The 21,984-nt window shown below is 39.8% G+C and overlaps 1 pseudogene; it reads right to left on the reverse strand.

Annotated features, from left to right (window-relative positions):
• Positions 1 to 3,722: 3,722 nt before the first annotated feature.
• Positions 3,723 to 4,022, reverse strand: LOC116752739 (annotated as a pseudogene).
• Positions 4,023 to 21,984: the final 17,962 nt, after the last annotated feature.

Consider the following 21,984-nt stretch of genomic DNA (forward strand, 5'->3'; position numbering starts at 1 on the left):
CGAGTGCAACAGCAGCAAGCTAAGAGGAGCAGCGAAAATCTGATCAATAATGTATCTGTCTGTATCTGAATCAAAGGCACCGTGGTAAGGAAGGGAAAAGCACAGAGTATCTTAAATCACAACGCACACCATCAGTAGCCAGACAGTTGAGAGGGGCTGAGGGAGAACACAGAGAAGAGAGAAGCTGAGCGCGGGGTGGGGAGCTGGGGAGAAAGACCCAATTGTTAAAAACAATACAGTTCTTATTTTGAAAAGTTGAAGCTTCAAAGGACAAAGGAGGCTCAGATCTTTGGGAAATCCGAATCATATACATATATACACACACACTTCCGAAGTACAGGGGTCAAATGAAGTAAAAGTCCTGGGGAAGGTTTTTGGATAATTCAAACAGAATCTCTGAATCACCTGGGATTTCCCAATGTCTCTTTAGCCTCCTTTTTCTAGGTAATGCATCAGGCCTCTAACACAGAGTCGAGGATTCCAAGTTCATACGCTGAGTCGCACCATTTGAACCTGTAAACTAGGCAGAATGTCTCCCAAGTACTGCATTTGAGCCACATCTACCATTTTTCTGTTCAAATAAAAAAGTTTGTGTTCGGGCTCAGAAAGTAGAAATAGAAGTGTGAGGAGTCTTATAGGTCATTTAGCCCAAACCTCCAGTTTTGTATATGAGGCAACTAAGACCTCAGCAGTAGCTTCTTTAGCACCCATCACATAATTAGGACAGCATCTCAGAACTCTTTTAAGTATCACCTCAGTCATCTTTCTGCTGCTCTACCACCAGGTGATGTAGTCAGTATTTCTGCTTTTGTTTATGGAAGAAAATTAACCAGCCAACCAATGTTTCATTATTGCTTACAGAAAAGATGCATTTATATCTTTCTACAATGAAATAACATTCAGGAAAGAAAACAGGGAACTGAAATCTCTAAGATGATGTGGTTTATCTTATTCACTGCATGCAGTGGAGTCCACCACTGTTTCAGAAAATTAGGTACTTGGTTAAAGAGGTATGTGTGTCTGTTGGGCAGGGGGTGGAGAGGTAGGATGAAGAGAGAAAGAGATTGTTTATTTCAAAGTCAAACGTAAATTTTTTTTGGTATCAACCACAGTTTTAATCTTTTAGCATGAACCTGAGCTATGGGGGCTTCTTCTATAGCTAGGCTTAACGTTTTCATGTACAACCAAATATATTTATGTGGTTTGCTTATTTATTGTCTGTCTCTCATTGAGATATAAGATCAAGAGGACACTGAGCAAGTCTGTTATTCATGCTAATATTATCTAAGGTTGCACTAGCTGCTATAACAAGTTTATTTCTAGCTCACCTCAAGCGTAAAACCAGTTTTCTTACTGCTCTCCTCTAAGCGGTGATTCTGCCACCTTCTTCTATGTGGTCCACCACTTTCAGTGTAGTTCCCAAGGTCAATATAGTCAGTGAAAGACTCTCATGGAGAATCACACATGGCAGGGGCAGAAGCAACATTTTCTCTTATAGTCTATTGGCTAGTACTCAGTCATATCCAAACCTAACTCCAAAGTCCAGAAAATGTAGTCTAGTTGTGTTTCCAAGAAGAGGAAATGGGTTTAGGAATCAGCTGGCAGCCTTTGCCACACTAGTCTCTAATCAGAGCCTAGAATAGCATTTAGCACAGAGTAGATGCTCAAACAACAGCTGTTGACGGAACTTTTGAATGAATGAATATGGTCAACTTTTTAACTCTCTCACAATCCTATAGGTTAAGTAATTATGTGTAAACTACTTATCCAAATAGAAATGAGAGTTCATTATGAATCCATTCTTAAAGAGGGTCTTGCTACTCTTCAGCTCATTTGGTTTTTCTTTCCCTCTCAGCAGTGATCCTTAGCTGAAAATAACTTGATTTTCATGAAATTCAGTTTTCATGAAAGTAAGGCTAATTAGAGCTGTCTGATGCCCCTTTTCTGTTCCTCCAAATTCTCCTAAAAGAGTTGCCTGTATGAGAACGATGTGATAATCTTCTCACCGCCATGACTCAAGCGGATTGCATCACAGAATGTAGATGATCTGCATTTCACATGGACAGTTTGGAGTAAGACTGTGATTTTAAAACTTAAAATACAAACCAGGAAACATACTGAGCTTGTGTAAGTCAGGTAAGAATCTATCCTAGTGTCTGAAAATCCAGAGCAGGTCATTGGACAAGCTCCCCTGATTTTTCACCAACCTCATGTGCAGGAATTTCTCCAGTTTTTCCACCAATGCTCTCTGACTGTCAAACCCAATCTTTTGCTTTCTGTCTTCAACTGTACCAAGAGAACAGTGGGTCCATGTCCCCAGAATAACAACTGCCTAGTACAACAGCTGCTGTGGGCCTGGCTCCCCTCCTCTAGCACCTTACAGACCTAGGGATTGGAGCAACAGCCTTTGAAACACAGCCCTTGGCAAGATTTCTAGCCTCCTACCCCCTTGCTCTTGGCAAATCCCCTCTCTGCCTCATCAACAACAGCAACTCAGGTCAGCTGACAGATTATACCTCTTTTTTCCTTTCCTTTTTTCACTATAGGCAATGAGAATAAGATAAATACAAACTATTGATTTTGGGTAGTCACAGATTCATAGACTAGTAGGAAGTTGAAACTCGAGCCAGTGACTGAATTTTTCTCTGGGTTAGAGTCCTCCTCTATGCAACCGGAGAGAATGGTAACTTTCTGTTGAGTGAGCGAGTGACAATGAATGGGAAACACCTGCTCCCCCAGTGTTTGTTTTGCTTCCCCCCTTTATTTCACTCCACGTGATTCCCCTATAATTTGTCTTACCTCATTCCCAGTAGATGGAAATTTTAGCCACCTCCAATTATTGATATATAATTTTTTATACTTCAGTCACCCCATTCTGAAATGAGTTCATTTTCATGTAAACTCCTTTTTTTTCTTTCATAATTGAGATTTTATTGGTTGTTTTGAGGATCAGTACACAGACATTTTAATTTGTACACGATTCTCAACATACGTACCAGAAATCTAAAAAATCATGTAGATGCTTTTCTGAACAGTTATTCCAGTGACTTTCCAGATTAAAATTTGGAGGCAAATTTTCCTTCACAGGATATCCAGTACCAATATCTTCAAATATTGATATGATGTTACATCGTTAGGTCCCACTAATTCACAATTTAATATCACATACACTACATACTCAAATGTCAGTCGTCCACAGCACATTAACAGTTTTACGAGAAGAACTGGACTACCATTACCAAAGATGTTACAGAGTGCACGCAGTTCTGCCCAGGAGAGCCAAGATCAAGGGGTGAGTGGTTTGCTTTAGGAAGCAATTCTACCAAAAACAACATGGGAAGAGAAGTAATTTAAAGCGTTTAAGACATTAAATGCACAGCTGACTCCAAACTGCCATTTGGTATGCTTTGTATTATAGGATAGAAAAGCTACCCCCCCTCTGTGGAAGGTTAAGCTGACACCCAAGACAATCAAAGCCTCCCATATTCAATACCCCACTATTTTCTGATTGTACCAAAAAATAAACAACCAACAAATGATTTCACCTCTTAAAAAAGAGCGCTTACACTTAAAAAAAATGGAATGAGGTGGGATTCCCTCCTTTTAAAAAATGTTTCTAGAGCTACTAAAAAACCTGCATTTACAAAATAGTTGATAAAAATATTCCTCTGGATTGTACAAGGAGGGAGACAGGGACCCCTGATAGGACCAGGTGTGTGATATTAATCAGACTTGGCTTCTTTCCCTCCTGCTTCATCAGAAGCTGCGCTCTCCTCGTTTCTCCATTTTCTGCAGGTGAGTCTGTCTTAGTGTCTTGGTTAGCCACTTCAGCCTGTTTTCCCTTTGCTCCCCTTTTCCCTTCTGTTTGCACTTTTTTTGTCGGAAGATTTAACCTTTCCTGCCGCCTTTTTTGGCTTCGTTTCCACTTCTGCAGGAGCCGGTTTAGCTGACAACCTCGCCGACCTCCTCTTGGGCTCCTCCTTCGCCGCCCCCTCGGCGGAGCTGACCTTCCTCTTGGGCATCGTGGCGGCGGGGCGGGCGCGGGCCGGGTGCCTGCGGGCGCAGAGCCTTCTCGAAGCTGGGCTGCCTGGCCGCTGCCGCTGCTCCCGCCGCCCGAGCCGCTGGGACCCGCATGTAAACTCCTTTTGATCACCTTCTCTTTCTTCTTAAGCTACTAGAATTCTGCTGTGCAGTGTGGTCAGCTCTGACCACAGGTTGCTTTAGAGCACTTGAAACGAGGCTTTCTAAATAAAGATGTGCTCCAAGTGTAAGGCATATACTAGACATTTTTAAAACTTCATATACAAAAAGAATGTAAAACAGATCGTGAATGTTTCGTGTTGATTATATCTTAAAATGGTAATCCTTTAGACACACTGGATTGCGTATCTTCTTAAAATTAAAACCACCTGTTTATTTTTACATTTTTAAACATGACTGTTAGGATATTTAAACCTAAGCGTGTGGCTTGCGTCGTATTTCTGTCGGACAAGTGTGATAGAGACATCTCTGACTCAGACTTCGTTTTCCAAACTTCTGCAACAGAATCCTCTCCCCCCATTCAGTGTCCCTCCTTACAGCTCAACCACTTTCAGGCAGATCTGTTCCTCCTTCTTTTACAACACAGATATTATTAAGACCCCCCTTTAAAGTCAGAAGATAGAAATGGCATTTTAATGTTTCTTTAAAAAATGTGTGTCTTTATGGAAAAAAAAAAGAATGGTTAGACAACCTGACCAGAGCTACTTAGCTGGAAGAAATAGATGGACTCTGCATTCTTCTGACCATCACAAGTCTTATAAATAGGATTTAGCAGAAAAGGGGAAAACACTTGGTTTGGGATTCGGATTACATACGTTCAGATCCTCTCTCCGCATTAACTTGAATCTGTAACCCTAGGTAAGTCTCTTGAGCTTGCTGAAATGGTTTTCTCAATTATAAGTATGTTTGCAAAAATTAGACTTAGATTATGTAAGCCGTCTGACATAAAATGGGTCTTTAATAAGTGATCCAAATATTATTTCACATGACAAATCATATTGCTAAATAATTTACTGGCTCAATTAGGATCAGGACCATGGGCTGGGGTAGATAATGGGGGCATATAAATCCCACCAACCTTTTATGAAACATCTTTTACACCTTTTGTCCTTCTGCTCCATCACTCCTATTTCCGTTAGCTTTTTTTTTTAAATTGGAGTATAATTGCTTTACAATGTTGTGTTAGTTTCTGCTGTACAATAAAGTGAATCAGTCAGATGCATACACATATCCCCTCCCTCTTGGGCCTTATTGGGAGTCTGATTTTCAACAGATGCTTATTAAGAATATCCACAAAACTTTGAGGATGATACCAAGATACGAAGAACATTGAAGATCTAACTCTAAAGGTTAAAAGACCACTTTAGCCCATATTTTATTTCAAAAATTATATTTGCTCCCAGGAAGCCACTAGTTCCATGGTCTTTAAAAAAAAAAAAAAGAAAGAAAGAAAGAAAGAAAAAATTTCTAGCCAACATGGGATTTTTCACATTGTTCATACTCAGAGATATGAATAGGTAGAGATTTTCCAAAATTGACATGGTTCAAGAAACACAGAATAACTTCCAAAAAGTAGGAGGAAAGAAATTCTTTGTTAATGTTCTGAACTCTAGAGGTGAAAAGGTAAGGAAGGTTTTATTCTTCAAAGTACATTAGGAGTCATTTTAATAGGCCATGGAATCTTTGAATTAAAATATAAGATTTGACTTTGCAAGATTTCTGTGTGTATTATTATTCTAGCTGACCCTTGGATGAGGAAAGTAAGTTGCCATGATAGAAACCAAAGCAGGATGCTTAGTAGCTCAAATAAGTCCAGGGAACCTGAGACCTGCCTCTGAGGTTCTGGATTCATGGTTGCTAATTGAGTTTTTGGGCCCCAGCCTCCATAAGAAGCTGCAATGCATTGGCTGGTGATTTCAGAGCACAGGAAGCCCGGGTTCCCTTATGTCCCCTCAATTCACCATCTATATTCTCACATTCTCTGTCATGATTAACTGAGGCAAGGAAGGCCCTTTTCAAAGATAATGAGACTAGAAGGACAATGTCAAATCTCTTCATTTGGGCCCAATGTGATCCTGCTGAGATAAAACAGACTTGTGACCCAAAGAAGCTAAATCCCTAGAGGTGGCACTCGTTTTGATTTTTTTTTTTTTTTTTTTAATTACTGCCAAAGCCCTCTGTGGACCACTAACGTTCTTAGGCAAGTTGTAACTTGGACATAGTCAATAAGCAGGTTGTAGGACAAACAGCACCTGCCTGAATCCCTAATGACCCTTGCAAACAGGGACTTGTGTAGACCCTTCTTGACGTGTGAACAAACCCCTTCCCTTCCTTTCACCACCAGGCAAGCTCCTGGGATTTCTGAAGGCCAGGTTGAAATCTGACATATTCATGAAGCTTCCACCCTCCTGCCACTCTCTTAGTTGTCACCTCTCCCCCACCAGCGATCATAGTCCTTTGCACTTGCCTCTCTCAGAGGCTGTAATTATTTTTGTATGTGTTTGTTTCTCCAAATAAAGTACTGGTGCTTTGAGAGAAAGATTTCCTCACTTGTCTTTGTATCTCACGTGCCACACACTGTTCCTGGAGTGGGGCAGGTAGGCTCACGGTTCTCCAGTGGGTGTATGCTTTTTCTGTAAGCAAAAGCTGATATAGGACTGTGTCAATCAATATTGACCAGATACCTCCCAGACAATTTTTTTTTAATGTATTCACAGAAAAGTATAGATAACCTTAAAAAATGTCCAGTTGTCTTTAGTTTTAGTTGCCTTTGCAGAAAGGTACCTGGTGAAAGAGGAGCACATTGTCAGGTTAATTAGTTCTTTTCTTTCAGTCCACATTAAGAGCATCCATTTTTACTTCATTTTAATGGAACTGAAGAAGATAAGCCATCATTCAGTGGCCTCTATTAGGATTATTAGAGAAAACCGTTAACCTTTTCAGTTGCAGAATACATAGTAGAGGCATTTTATATGAATCATCACTTCAGCTATTTCCATATATGGTAGGGGGTTTTATGGTTGTTTTTAATTTTTCACTACAGCTGCTTTTTGTTATCTTTAAAATGTTTTAATTCCAGTTTTTGGGGGGGAATTTCTTTCTAAATTTTCTCATTTTATCCCATCGAGTGCCTGCAGTACAGGACTCAGTCGTTGCCATCTATGTGATGTATTTTCATGGAAATAGGAAAGTAGTCTGTAATCCTCCTTTATTTTCCCAAGTAGTTCATTGATGCTTAAATTGTAAAACTAGAGTTTCATTCCTTTGGCTTAAAACTTGGGCTTTTATTAAAAGATAATCTTTTATAAAATATATAACATTTTCCTTCTCAAACCTGTATGATCCAATGTGACACTTTATACGACTTATCATATTCATTTTCTGTTACACTTATTTGTGTATTTATTCTATGTCCCCTACTGCATTATTAGCTTCTTGAAGTCAAGAGTTACGTCTTCTTCATTTTTCTATCTCTTACTTTTCCCAGCTATACCTCTTCAGATGGATTAAATGTTGGTTGTAAGAGATGACATGCATAACCCAACTATAAGGTCGGAGTATGTTACCAATTATTTGGCCCCAAATCAGAATTCACACAGCTGCCGGTGACACAAAGTCTTAATGGATCCGAACCCTTGATGCCTTGCTGCGTCACAATCCTTTCCTCCTGGGGCTTACATAATCATCACGTAGAACTGATGCAAATAATCTTTTTTACTAGGGCTTCCACTGATGAGAGTGTCTTCAGATTTGGACATTTCCATTTCTTACGCCAGACAGCGGGAGCTGAATCATAGCCTCCCATGTGGGAGGAGAGTTTTGTCAGTGCCCAGGTCACCTAAGTTCTACATATATCTCCGCCTTCAGCTCTGCAGCCTCTCAGAAAGCCCATCTCCCTGCACCAGCACAGTTTCTTGTACATAATCGTCATTCCATTAAAATAATTTGATACACACACACACACACACACACACTCACACACACACATGGAAGAGGGATTAAGAAAGAGGAAAGGGAATTAGTCCATAGAGTCAATGTTCTTATCCATACAGAGAAGAAGACAGATGAATCTCAGCAAGGTCAAGTAACATGCTTTTGACCGCAGAGCTAGTAAACAAAAGAACCAGGTTCCTCAAACCCATTGTGGTCTAGCTACAAAGCCTGAGAATTTTCCAACACCCTATGCTGCTTTATGAGTCATGTGCCTAATAATGGAAGTAATCTGTTTGGTGATTTTCATATTTTTTCAAAAAGTTTGTCTGTGTACTTTCCTTTCTACTTTCTCTGTATACTCAGCCTGACTTTTCCTTTCACATATGGCTGATTTTCTTTTTCTTTGATCCTGGCTGTTCGTTTTCTTCTTTTTTCCCCCTGTTCCTGCTCACTCATCTTTTCCTTCTTCCTCATTCTTTATCTCTTTTCCACTCTCTTTTTTCCAATTCCATTAATGAAAGTAGATAATAACTTGTGAATTCAAGTGGAACTTCATTTCTGAAACTGTACACTCTTGCTGGAACCCATTAAGCTCGATAGCGAGAAATGAGAGAAATCATAATTATCAGGCCACTAAAATACATGAAACATAAAATTTGTCGGGGAAAGTAATTGAAATTATTGGAGCAGTTGGGCCTGGTGCTGAGCAGACCCTCAGTGATAATGGAAAGGTTACGGGTGATGTTTAGCAATGCTGATGAGGTCCAAGGTGACTCTGTACCAACACAGTTAGCAACTTTATGCTCACTTTATATTTTGCTAATCCATCTCTGAAAATCGAGAGAACAGCAGGGTTCAGGGGACCCCTTCAACGGACCAGTAAAACAGGTACTGAAGACTTGTTCTTTTCTTCATCTCTTTATGGGTTGTTTTGTTTGTTTTACTGTTCTCATTCTGTTGTCTTCTTTCTCCTTGAGTTTCTCTATCTTCTTATTTCACTTCTTCCTATTATTCTTTTCTTCTTTTAGTTTCGTTTTTCCTTTATCCCTTTTCATGTATTCTGGCACTACTTTGTTCTTTAATTCCATTACAAATCATTTGACAATTTGTCTGATTGGTGTATAGAGTGTGCTTTTCACCAAGGGCAATTCTGTAACCGGAGGATCAGAATTTTTCTTCCTTTGACCAAGGCTGCCTGCCCCTGAGATTAAACCACAGTCCAGATCTGCACATACAGATGCTCCTGCAGGTATAACTATCAAACAAAAGCAGTTACTGTGTATGTTCAGTGGATGCTATCTATACAGCAAAGAGAAAGAGGATGATTCTCCAGCTACCAGCCTTAAAATTCCTAAGGTGTCTCTGACCTCGGCAACTTAAGAATTTTAAATAGTCAGGGCTGCTTATATACTGTATTTATGGTATAAGGGCTAAGACACAGAAAATATCATCCAGGAAGAGGTACCAGTTCATATGAGGTAAACCAACGTATTCAGGCCATGAGAGGGCAACATTTTTGACAAAGATACCTGAATCATGCTGGAAAATTTTTAAGAGAGCTGATGGTAATTATAGGCGGAAGAAGTGTGTATATACCTGACTTTAACTTATAGTTGCCTCATAACTTTACATCTCTTTCATATCTCCTTCATGACAATTTATATTTATATCACGTTCTCCCACTTTCAAAAATTTTCTTTGATCCCCACATTTTGAAAGTAAGAGAGCGATTATTACCCCCATCCAATAGCTGAAGAAACTGAGGCTCTGAAAGATTAAATGATACAGACACTGTCACTTGACAATGAGGCAGATATGTCTTCTATCCTTTTACTCCACCTGCTTTCCACAGTGCTTTACGTCCATCTCTACTGTTAGAAAATTCTTGAGTTGGGCCTGAATGGTGTCTTAGTTTTGAAAGAGTTCACTGACCTCATTTGGCCAAGTTCTATACAATAGTCACTGTATCTCTGCGTGTATGGCTTGACCAAAGCGTAACTCCAGTGGCATCAATGCGGACAACTTACCAGTGCAGTGCCTAATCCTTCTGATACGTATGAATTCCAGATCTGAAATCCCCCACTTAGTAGTAGCCCGGTCTCTGCGTAAATAGTTTTACAGATGAGTGGCTTCAGAGCTAGCCTATTCCATTGTCGGATAGCTCTAATTGTTAAAAAAAATTATTTTTTTCTGTTGAGTTAATAGCTAAGACCATTCAACAGAATTCCAGCCTGTAGGTCACTCAGAGCAAATCATCATAGAGACAGTTACTGAGTTAACAATATATGTCAGCTTTGTGCTCAGATGCTGATAATAGTGTCTTCCTTCTTCTACAGTAGCAGCATGGGTAGGTACCTTGTACTAGTAGTTAAGAGTGTGGGCTCTGGGGTCAAACCTCTGGCTTGAAACCTGGCTTCACCCTGTTCTGCTGCCCAAGTCTGTGAGGTTTACCTGACTTCTCTGGGCCTCAGATTTTCCATGTGCAAAATGAGGCTAGTAATAGTACTACCATATTGGGTTTTGGCCAGGAGTAATTTATATGATCCACATAAGAAACTTGGAACATAACATGGCACTTATTAAGCAATAAATAAAGATTAGCTATTATTAGGATAATGTCAGTACCTCAGGATATCTAGACCCCTCTCATGTGCCCTCAGAATCTTCTACTCCAGGTTAAAACTCTGCATTCATTGGGTAGATCATTCATTTATTCATTCATTCATCTAAAACTGACTGGGTGACTACTAAGGATCAAATGTGTGGCTAGATCTGGAGATGAGACAGTGAACAAACAATCCCAGATATAAAGAAGATCACTGTCTGTTTGGAAGATACAGATGTTCAGAGATAACTGTAATTCAGGGAGAGAAGGACTGCGATTTTCTTAGCTGTAAAATGGGAACACAGAGCAAGCCCACACATCCTTTCCTGGCTGGAGCTGGTGGTGGGTTTTGGGAAAGGACTTAGACTTCCCAGAGGGGAAGCCTTAAATCAAGTCTTGGAGGACAAGTTAGAGCCACCTGGGAGAGGAGAATGGCATTTCAAACAGGAGATGTGCACGTACAAAGGCATGGAGGAAAGAGGCATTTGATGGGCGCAGGACGTGTGCACGTACAAAGGCATGGAGGAAAGAGGTATTTGATGGGCGCTATAAGTGGTTTAGTATGGATGGAGTGGAAGATGCCTACCAGAGGGAGGAGGCTTCAGAGAAGATTGGAGAGCAAGCCAAGCTGTTATGGGCTCAGTTTTAAAAATAGGAAGGTTGACTTTTACCTTGATCTCTTCTTGGCGGCCTCATTACACTGGAATAAATTAAATTCTGAAGTCTTGTTTTACATGTGCTGCTGTCAAAGAAAGTTTGTTTAAACAATAAACAAAAGGCAGGGTTTGCCAAGGCCCAGCATACGGGCTCAATAAGTAACAATGCCAGAAAGAAACTGAGGGCCAACAGGAGAGCACAGACCACCTGAGGGGAAAACTGGGGCACTGTTTCAAATTCCTTTGTACAGCAAATTCTTATATGTGCAGTTCTAGAAAATAATCATATAGAATTGAAATTTTTAAAGATTTCCTAAGACTAACGATAAGAAAAAGGAAGGAAGGAAGGAAAGAATGAAGGAAGGAAGGGAGGGGGAAATGGAGAAAGAGATAGAGAGAAAGATTCTGAAAAACCTAGTGATTATTACCTTAGAGATTCTTAGGACGAAATGGTCAATTATGAGTGTCCACTAAAATTCTTTCATTGCCTTCTGATGGCTGTTATAACACTTTGGGGATGAATGTTTTCTGGCTGTCACTTCAGGACAATCTATGATCACTTTTCTAGCATTTTCTCTAATTTTATGTTAGTCATGGTACGCAGAGAAATGTTTTTACTATTCCATTGAGAAAAAAGAAATTATATCTGTAACACTAATGGCCAAAACTAAATAATATGGCACTGAAAATAAAGACATTTTACATTATAATGGGTCATAGGAATAAAAACAGGCTAGACTGTATAAATCTTTTAGATTCTCTGCAGCACACATATACAAACACCACATACCACAGGGGAAAAAAAAATAATTCCAAGCTCCAGGCATTGACGTGTCATCCACTGTTTCCAAATTGCCAAGACAATGATACTGTTTCAAACTTAAAATCATCTAATGAAAGCATCTGCTGAGCTAATGTTGTTTAATAGAAGTTTATCATATTTATTTTACTATTCCTATAGTAAACTTCATCTTGTCAGTGCAATGTGGATGCTTGTCCTGAATCACCGCAACTATAACTAAGGGGCAGAATTAGGTACTACACGGAATTAGGTATTGCCAGAGTGTTTATTAACAGGAGAATTATATTTGTGACAACATAAAGAAATATTTATATAAATATTTCTAACGCATGGTACTAAATGGCGTAAGCACCTTACTCTAGAAACATAAGTTAGAGAGGATACTTCCTGTCGGTCTAAGGAGAGGAAAACTTACAGACTTCTACAGTGGTATAACTAAAAGGGACCTACAGTTAAAGACAGGGTGACTTTTCTCCCTGTCCCATTTTATGCCACAAGGAAGGTACTGATTTTTAGTGAAGAGCTGAAATGCATCTTTGAAACATTTGGTATAATCTTCTATTCAACAAGTGAGGAATCCATGTCCCAGTGAGGATAACTCAATTGCCCAAGGTTTCAGTTAATTAATGGCAAAACTAAGGCTCAAACTCAGTCCTTCAGACCCCTGATCCATGAGCCTTTCACTTCAACATTGACTTTTTTGGGACTTTCCTTTTTCTTCCTACACTCTCCTCCTTTAAGAGATTTTGTGAGAGTTAACGTTTATCTTCAAGCGTGCTCTTCTATCCAGCAGAATAGGAACAATAGTAAAAAGTAATCTTGTGCCTTAATTAATTAATTAATTTTAATGAATTTATTTATTTATTTATTTTTGTCTGCATTGGGTCTTCGTTGCTGCGCGGGCTTTCTCTAGTTGTGGTGAGTGGGGGCTACTTTTCGTTGTGGTGTGCAGGCTTCTCTTGCGGTGGCTTCTCTTGTTGCAGAGCATGGGCTCTAGGTGCACGGGCTTCAGTAGTTGTGGCTCACGGGCTCGAGTGCAGGCTCAGTAGTTGTGGCACACAGGCTTAGTTGCTCCCCGGCATTTGGGATCTTCCCGGACCAGGGCTCAAACCCATGTCCCCTGCATTGGCAGGCGGATTCTTAACCACTGCACCACCAGGGAAGCCCTTGTGCCTTTAATAAAGTTGCTTCATTAAAAGTATTCATTTCATTTAAAAACATACCACAAGTAATATGAATACAAATATGTTCTGAACTTAATAATGCAAAATTTCTGGCTTGTTATTTCTCCCACACTGGGAATATCATATAAATGTGGAAAACAAGCACCTTCAGCAGAATTTCTGAAATCTAATAATGCTCAGTAACTATGTCAATTAGCAAGAAAACATATCTCTGAGTCCTTCCTTTGACCACTAGAAGCTCTTTTATGCTCAGATGCTACTGGCAAAAATATTCCTGGACACAGCAGCTTTAAAGCATTTGAGCACCAATGCAATTTCACAGGAAGAAAGGTTAGAGCTGGGAGCACACCAGAGAACTAATTGCCAAGAGATCTGCCTTTATGTACACACTGTGGTAATTCATAGAGGTACCATTTAAAAAGAGAAAATCAATTCTGTTCTATAGACACTGTGTCCACTAGAGTAGGGGAGAGAATGAGGGGTTCTTATGCTCTGGGGATTTTCTGAAAGGCAAACTGTGGATGTGTTACTGGAAGTCATGTGGGCCGTCTGTTGTGAGGGAGGAGACCTATTCAAGGTTTATAATTCAAAAAAAGTATCATTTGTTTCCATGATGTGTTGTCGAACCCAAGTTCGTGTCCCCGATGTAGAGGCAGATGAGGCCAAACAAACCAAAACGCTGGAGTTCGGAGCAGAGAAAAGTTTATTGCAGGGCCAAGCAAGGAGAATGGGCAAATCATGCTCAAAAGAGCTGAACTCCCAGATGCGTTTCAGGGAAGTGTTTTTAAAGGCAAATTTTGGGGTAGGGCTGCAGGTATGTAACTTTCTTCTGATTGGTTGGTGGTGAGGTAACAGGGTGGTGTTCCAGCAATCTCAGTAAGCATCTCCTTCCAGTCCTGACCAGTCAGCAGTCCATGTGCTTATGCTCAGCATGAAGTTACCATCCTCCACCTGGGTGGGAGCCTTTGTTCCTATAGTAGGACTCAGAGATACATATCAGACTGACTGTTACGTTTATCCTTTGAGGAGGAACCAGGGCCCTGCCCCATCACTGCACTATTGTTTCTTGACTGCCTTTCCTTTATTTTTGCATTCCCTCTCTCCCCTAGTTAGTAACTTTGAATCTGCCCTGTGGAACTCAGGGAAGGTCTAGGAGGCTGAAGCCTTTTTCCTACAAACAAGAAACGGGGGATAAGGAAAGGCTGTTGTATCCAGAAGGGCCCCGCAGGATCCTGCTCGATTTCAAGTGGGCTTCCCAGTATTGTAAACAAAGTTTAGGGTTTTTCTTTTTTTCTTTTCTAAAATTTTTCTTTAAAATAGTTTTTATATAATCAATATACAACAAACTGCAATTAAAGTCTACAGTTTGATAAAGTTTTGATATGTGTACACACCTGTGAAACCATAGCAGTCAAATTAATGACCATATTCATTACCCCCAAATGTTTCCTCATGCCTTCTTATAATTCCCCTCTCCCTGCGCTCTCTGCTTCCTCCCGTCTCTAGGCAACCACTGGTCTACTTTTTGTTCCTATAATCTGAATTTTCTGGAATTTTATATAAATGGAAACATGCAGCATGTACTCTCTTTTGTCTGGCTTCTTTCACTCAATATAATTGCTTTGAGAGTCATCTCTGTTTTTTAATGTATCAACAGTCCATTCCTTTTTATTGCTGCGTACTATTCTACTGTACAGATATACCACATATTGCTGATCCACTCATCTACTGATGGACATCTGGATTATTTCCAGTTCGGAGCTATTACAAAGAAAATTGATATGCACATTTATGTATAAGTATTTGTATGGACATATGCTTTTTTTTTTCTCCTGGGTAAATATCTAGGATAAAAATAGGTAGATCATGTCGTAAGTTTATGTTTAACTTTAGACTTCTTTACCATAGGGAAAAGGGGTCGTACTGCTGGTTCAGCTGAAATAGCACCTTTCAGCAGCCTTTGTGTGGAAATGACTCGACTCAGAGTGGAGGTACTCAGAGCCTTTTGTTCTTAGCTTCAGGTTCTGTTTAGTTACAATGCCCATAAAATTGAAAAACAAAGCCAAAAACTAACAGAGTTTCTCATAATCTGGGAAGCGAATATATGAGAAAATAATTTTTAAAAAAATTTTAGAAGGGTCCTGGGTATCCTGTGTTTCTCCTAGGGCCCTAGAGACCTCTTTTTCAGTGAAAATCACGTAGGTGAAGGAGAAACTACACCTCGCTCTCACGAAGCATGTGTGGAGCTTCCAGAATAAGTGACTTATATCAATAACTAGTTTTTCAAAAGTGTAATAACAGCCACCAATTTTTAAACCATGTATTTATATTATGGTAACTAATTCACATACTTGTGCATACTTCACGTACTAATGTGAAATATTAGTGAGTTTCACATACTGATTCACATAGGAGAACTTTTTTCTTTTTCTATAAATTTATTTTATTTTTGGCTGTATCGGGTCTTTGTTTCTGCACGGGCTTTCTCTAGTTGAGGTGAGTGGGGGCTACTCTTCATTGCGGTGCATGGGCTTCTCACTGCGGTGGCTTCTCTTGTTGCAGAGCTCAGGGTCTAGGTGCACGGGCTTTAGTAGTTACGGCGCGTGGGCTCAGTAGTTGTGGCACACAGGCTTGCTCCGCAGCATGTGGGATCTTCCTGGACCAGGGCTCGAACCCATGTCCCCTGCATTGGCAGGCAGATTCTTAACCAATGCACCACCAGGGAAGTCCACATAGGAGAACATTTCACATGCTTTTACTCATTTGATTTTCATAGAATCTTTGTCAAGGAGTCAGAAAAAATAATAATTTTCCCCATTTTACAGTTGCAGAAAGTGTAGGACAGCCTGGTATAGTAGACAGCATTCCTAAGCTGGGGGTCAGGAAAGCAGGGCTGTAGTCATGTGTGTTGTCTTTGTCATTCAGTTACTATCATTTAAGCCTCTGGGTCTTAGTCTTCCTGATGAGGTAAAAAGTTTGGGTGGCATCAGTCTTCTCAAATTATGTTCTTAGATATATGGTCTTTTCAGTGTTCTTAATAAATAAATGTGTGTGTGTAGTCAAATATAGTTGTGGAAAAGGGACTATTTAATTACCTTCTGGAGAGTCATAATATATACCACATAAAAGGCTCTGAGAATCCTTATAGTAAGAGCCTTTTTTTTTTGCGGTACGCGGGCTCATGGGCCCAGCCGCTCCGCGGCATGTGGGATCTTCCCAGACCGGGGCACGAACCCGTGTCCCCTGCATCAGCAGGCAGACTCCCAACCACTGCGCCACCAGGGAAGCCCCAGTAAGAGCCTTTTTTAACTTTGGGTCTTTAGCATTTCCCAAAGTGATTTACCCTAGAACTTTTTTTGCATATTAATCTTCTAGTAACTAACACCTCATGTAATTCTTCTAAAAGGCACAATGAGAAACCCCAAAATAAATAATTTCTCAGATTCTTGGAAGCCCTAATATTCTCCCTGCTTTGAAAGATGTTACTGTCCCACATTCACAGAGCAAAGCGTGGTGAAATGGAGATGAGAAGCTGGGTGTCCTAATTCCTCGTCCATTGCTGTTTTCATGGAACTAACAAAACGCATCCAATCTTTCCTTAGGGTGCTTCGTGATGGTACACCCAAAACGGCTGAGGGGCAAGTTCTCATGACAGCAAAGTTCCTTGCCCTAATTCTGACCAGGAATGAGTTTGCCAGCATGTATTATTTTTTCTTCCGCTTACATTTCCACTATAGGCAGTGCTTACCTGACTGAAGTTTTTGTAGCGAGTGCCAAGTTAAGTACTTAAGGTTGTCAGAGGAATCCGCTTACACTTCCTGGTTGCGGGGTGGGGGTGGGGGTGTTAAACTGAAAACGTTATTTGGAAATAGCAAGGCTTATTTCACGTGAACAAAATAAAACATGGGAATGTTGAATTGCCAGCCAATTTCTTTTTCAGTCTTTGTTTCAGGCCAACACTACACCACTCCCCAAATCAGCAGGTGGAGACGGTTTCTGTGAAATCTGCTTCAGACCCCCTCATTTAGAAATTTTGGTGGCACCAGAAAACAGTATCTACAGAATCCCAAAGAACAAATGAGAGGAAATGATCCCCTCATTTCTCATCCCCTGTTCTGTCACTAAGGCAGCGGGGTCCTTGTCTCATGCAGAGGTAGTCGCACAGCTCTATTTTAGAGGAAAAGCAGAAGTCAGTAATTTTCTCACTAGTGCTTCTAGTTTTACCTTTAGTTTCTCCAGGACAATAACAATAATGACATTCTGAACAATATGAATATTGAGCTTTTTTCTAAATATCTGTATTATAGGATGAAACAGTGAAACCCTTTCAAGCCTCCAGATTTCAAGAAACGTGTTGCAAATCCATTAAATATATACAGTCGGTCCTTATGGTACATTATTTTATACAAATTTTGAAGGAGAAAGAAAGATGAAGGACACAGGAGTGGGAAATGTGCAAATATGCAACTTGGATTGGTTTAAAAACAAGTTGAAGGGGGTTGAAATCCAGCCACTAAGGTGTTCAAACTAACCTACCAACTCTGCTGGCAAATTTAAATTCCTTCTTCCATTCTCCAGCAAAGCTGCTGAGAGCCACATGTTGACTGATGTTTGAGCTGTGTAAGATTCAGAATTGGATTTTTAAGAACTCCACTGAGGGTCTCATGCTGTTACTCTCAATTTCTCTTTTCTAAAGATGTAGGGTGTATGCCCATTTATTTTCCAAATGAACTCTATCCGATTTTTAATAAGTGACCTGAATAATAGGTATCATTTGGAATTCCTCATGAAAGGAAGCTGAATTCTTCCGCTGGATGATTCTGATTTTGTTCACAATAATGGAGAGCAGGTAAAGTGTGAGAGTAGATTGAGAGAGGCAGGCTATTCTATTATCTCTTTTTAATACACTAGGCTATTTTCAACTATTAAACTTGCATGCATTTTATTTAATGTAAAATAAATAATAATACCTCTCCTTCCCTGACTCACTTTTTCCATCTTAAAAAGCTCGTGTTTCTGGTTGCCATGGTGATGCCACTCTTATATTTGTTTAAGTGAAACACTTTCATCTCACTGACTTGAATACAGGTACTAGAAAGTCCAGAAGAAATAACTGACGGCATAGCCTGCGAGCTGGAATCAAGAGCCCCTATTCTGTGGCCCACAGACAGTCACCTTGATCAGAGAAATCATCCATAAGAGTAATGAAGGGGCACTTCACCTCTCACTGTGCAGTTCATTTTATCTTCTCTTTCAATTGTATTTCATTTCATTATGTTTTGGAAGAGTAAGAAATAGTGTTAGGAGTAAATAGGCAATGTTTAAAACTGAAGTCATGTGTAGATAAGTTTGCTCTCTGGATTAAAGGGTACCTTCGGAGATGAAAAGAGCAGGAAACCTTTAAGAGAAAGCCCCTATTTGCTCATAAGAAGTGAAACAGGAAGGGTACCATTTATAGTAAAGGAGGGACTCCCTAAATTGTACCTAGGTTTGTAATTATGACCAACCCATTGAAACTGGTTTTGAATTTGTGAATACCATGATGTCTTATTTCAGAAAAATCAACACATTTCCAATTACTACACAACTTAAGGGTTGCCGGCTACATACAACTCCAGCCTATGAACTCTAGCATGTAAAACCATAATGAGAATCACTTTTGATGAACTTCAGTTCACAAAGGTATTACTATCTCTCATTACCCAACCACATTTAACTCTAAAACATTATGTTATGAGAGTTAAGTGTTAGGGGATAGATTATGTTTGTATCTGTACTTTGTCAGCTCTGCTGCTAATGTCACTTTGGCAGAACAGCACAGAAGTTAAAGAATAGCCTTTGGAAGCAAATATACTGCAGTCCCAAACTCCACCACTTACTTTCTGTGTGAATGTGGGCAAATGAATTAACATTGCTGATCAAAATGAGAAGACTTATGGTATTAATATGAAACACTGGGCTTAGCTGGACATTACAACAAATGTCTCTTTTGTAAAATGTCCTCTCAGTTTTAATGACAACGGTGAACATGATCTTGGGCTTTGGTTAATTCAAAGCATGCACTTTCCCTTTAAAATTATTAGGGGGGCTTCGCTGGTGGCGCAGTGGTTGAGAGTCCGCCTGCCGATGCAGGGGACGCGGGTTCGTGCCCCGGTCCGGGAAGATCCCACATGCTGCGGAGCGGCTGGGCCCGTGAGCCATGGCCACTGAGCCTGCGCGTCCGGAGCCTGTTCTCTGCAACGGGAGAGGCCACAGTGGTGAGAGGCCCGCGTAACGCAAAAAAAAAAAAAAAAAAAAAAAAAATTATTAGGGGCACTATCTGAGTTTAAGTGTTCATCTCAACAAATGTGGGGTGCCGATAGTTTCGTAGAGCTGGCCTAGCAGTGATTAGAGTTGGCTACGCCATTAACACTTGTATAAATTTGGAAAGGTCCTTCCATTTCTCTAAACTATAATGTTCCTGTTAACCAAAGCAGGAAATTAGGTAGATGATGTCCAAGATCTTTCACCTCTCTAAATTCTATGATTCTTCCTCTGTCACTCTTGGTGGCAGAATAACACAAGGGTTCCCCTTCTTAGCTTAAGAATCAGCTCAGCTTCTAATTCATTGAATCAAAGAATGAAAGGGTGGTTTTTCCCAGGTGCTGGGAGGAATGGGAAACGGGACATTACTCATCATTGGGGATAAGATCTCAGTTAAGCAAGATGAATAAGTTCTAGAGATCTGGTGTATAACATTGGACTTAAGGGCAACAGCAGTGTACTGTACACTTAAAGATTTGTTAGGGATTAGATCTCATGTTACGTGTTCTTACACAATAAAATAAAATTAAGATAAAAAATATTTTTTAAAAGATTAACAGTCAGCCCCACCTTAGAGAGCCAAAGAGAGCTGGGCTGAGGGGCTTTGTGGAGAGTTTCCCACCTGGTGGTATGTGTGCTCCAGCACCTATGTGAGGTTTATCCATTTTCTGAATCAGGAAGTTTTGTTGTAACAGCTAGTGAAAAAGAAATTTGTCACTCAAACTTAAAACAGACATAATAAAACAAGTGGTGGGGGACATTTCCCAAGCTATTCTTGGTCTGGTGCCAGAAGTAGCTGTAATGATTCATAAATCACACTTGACTGTCATGGAAACGACTAGGTTTACAACCAGTTCCTTTTCTCAGGCTTTTAATTATATCCGCATTCCTTTTTATCTCTAGTCCTCCAGAAAAGGTCATTCCTGTTTATTGTTTTTATCTGTATAGTTGCATGTTTATTGTATCCTTTAAATACAAAAAAGCAAAACATCGAAAACTTTAGTCTAGATGACTGGAAGATACTTTTCTGATTTTAAAATCCTCAGTCTCGGTTCATTCTTTATTTTTCTTTTCCTTCTTCACTAATGGACCTTTTAGACGCATAAAGGATTTACAAGCAATTCGTCTCTTCATCTCTTTTGCCCCCACCACCTTACTCAAAGTAGGTAAGAGCATCTCCAGCACACATCCACCGTCATTATACGCTCCAGGGATACTAGTCAAACCATTTAAGATTTTAATGTAGTCAAAGAGTAGCAAAACAATATGCAAAGGAGGAAAGCGCCCAAGAGAGCTAGGAACTGACTAATCTGCAAATGTTAACGGAAGCCTGTGAGAGAATCCGGGTGCCTTCTCTGATACAGTACCTGGTGTTCTAAAAAGTTGCATATAAAACCTATCTTTTAACCTTGGTCTAGACTTGCAGTTCACTGGAAGAGCATTAGAAACCTGATGATACATTTTCTGTGCATCAAAGAGCTGAAGTAGGGATTGTGACTGCTACATTAATCCTCCTATTTCTGTATACTTTTTAAAATTTTAATAATTTTTAAGAAAAATGGCAGGCCAATAATTTAGCCTTTCATTAGAAGGAAAGTAAATACATTATAGGTCCGTGGCTTTCAAGTGGTTTTGATCATGGCCTGTAATAAAAAACATACTACTTAATAACCAGATATATACAGATAATCGTACATAAACACATACACATGTTATATATGTGTGTGTATATATATGTTTAAAGTTTCATAAAGCAATGCTGAGCCTTCTATGCATGGCATATTCTATTTTTCCCTTCCTTTCTATTGCATTTTTTATTAAAAATGTATTAAAACCCATTCAATTGAGTTTATAACCAACTAATATGTCACAGTATGTGGTTTGAAATACAGAGCTGTGTGTAAATAGTAGGTCAAGATAACTATGGAGAAATTATATAAAAAAATGACAGAAGTTGAGATTTGGAATCTTAAAAGCCCCAAACCAGGCAAGTCATCCAAGTAAATGTAAAAAATCAGAGATAGATAAGAGAGAGGATATATGGTCTCATGGGAATTCTCTTTAGATATTAAGTCGGAGCTTTGTCCACGACAGGCTCTCAAATATTTGTCAAAAGACTGCAACTCTTAGTTACACACTGGATGGCCATTTACCTGAAGCTGGCAGGCTAGAAAGGAAAGAAGAGAGAAAGCCCAGCTGTTGAGAAAAAGCAGAAGAGTGAGGTGATATGAAAGGTCTGCTTGGCCTGGAATCATGGCAAGCAATCAGTCAGAACCTGCATGTTAGCCAGGTGAGAAAGTAGGATCACCAGTCTTGGGATTCCTATGGACAGGTTAACCAGTTCTCCATGAAATAATGAAAAAGGATTAGACCTAGAGACCTAGCTCTTGCCCTGACACTGGTTTGTACAGTTACCCTAGGATGAGTCACTATACTTTTCTAGTCCTCACTGTCTCTCAT

This window comes from Phocoena sinus, chromosome 4 (genome assembly GCF_008692025.1).
Source record: "Phocoena sinus isolate mPhoSin1 chromosome 4, mPhoSin1.pri, whole genome shotgun sequence".
Taxonomy (NCBI): Eukaryota; Metazoa; Chordata; class Mammalia; order Artiodactyla; family Phocoenidae; genus Phocoena; species Phocoena sinus.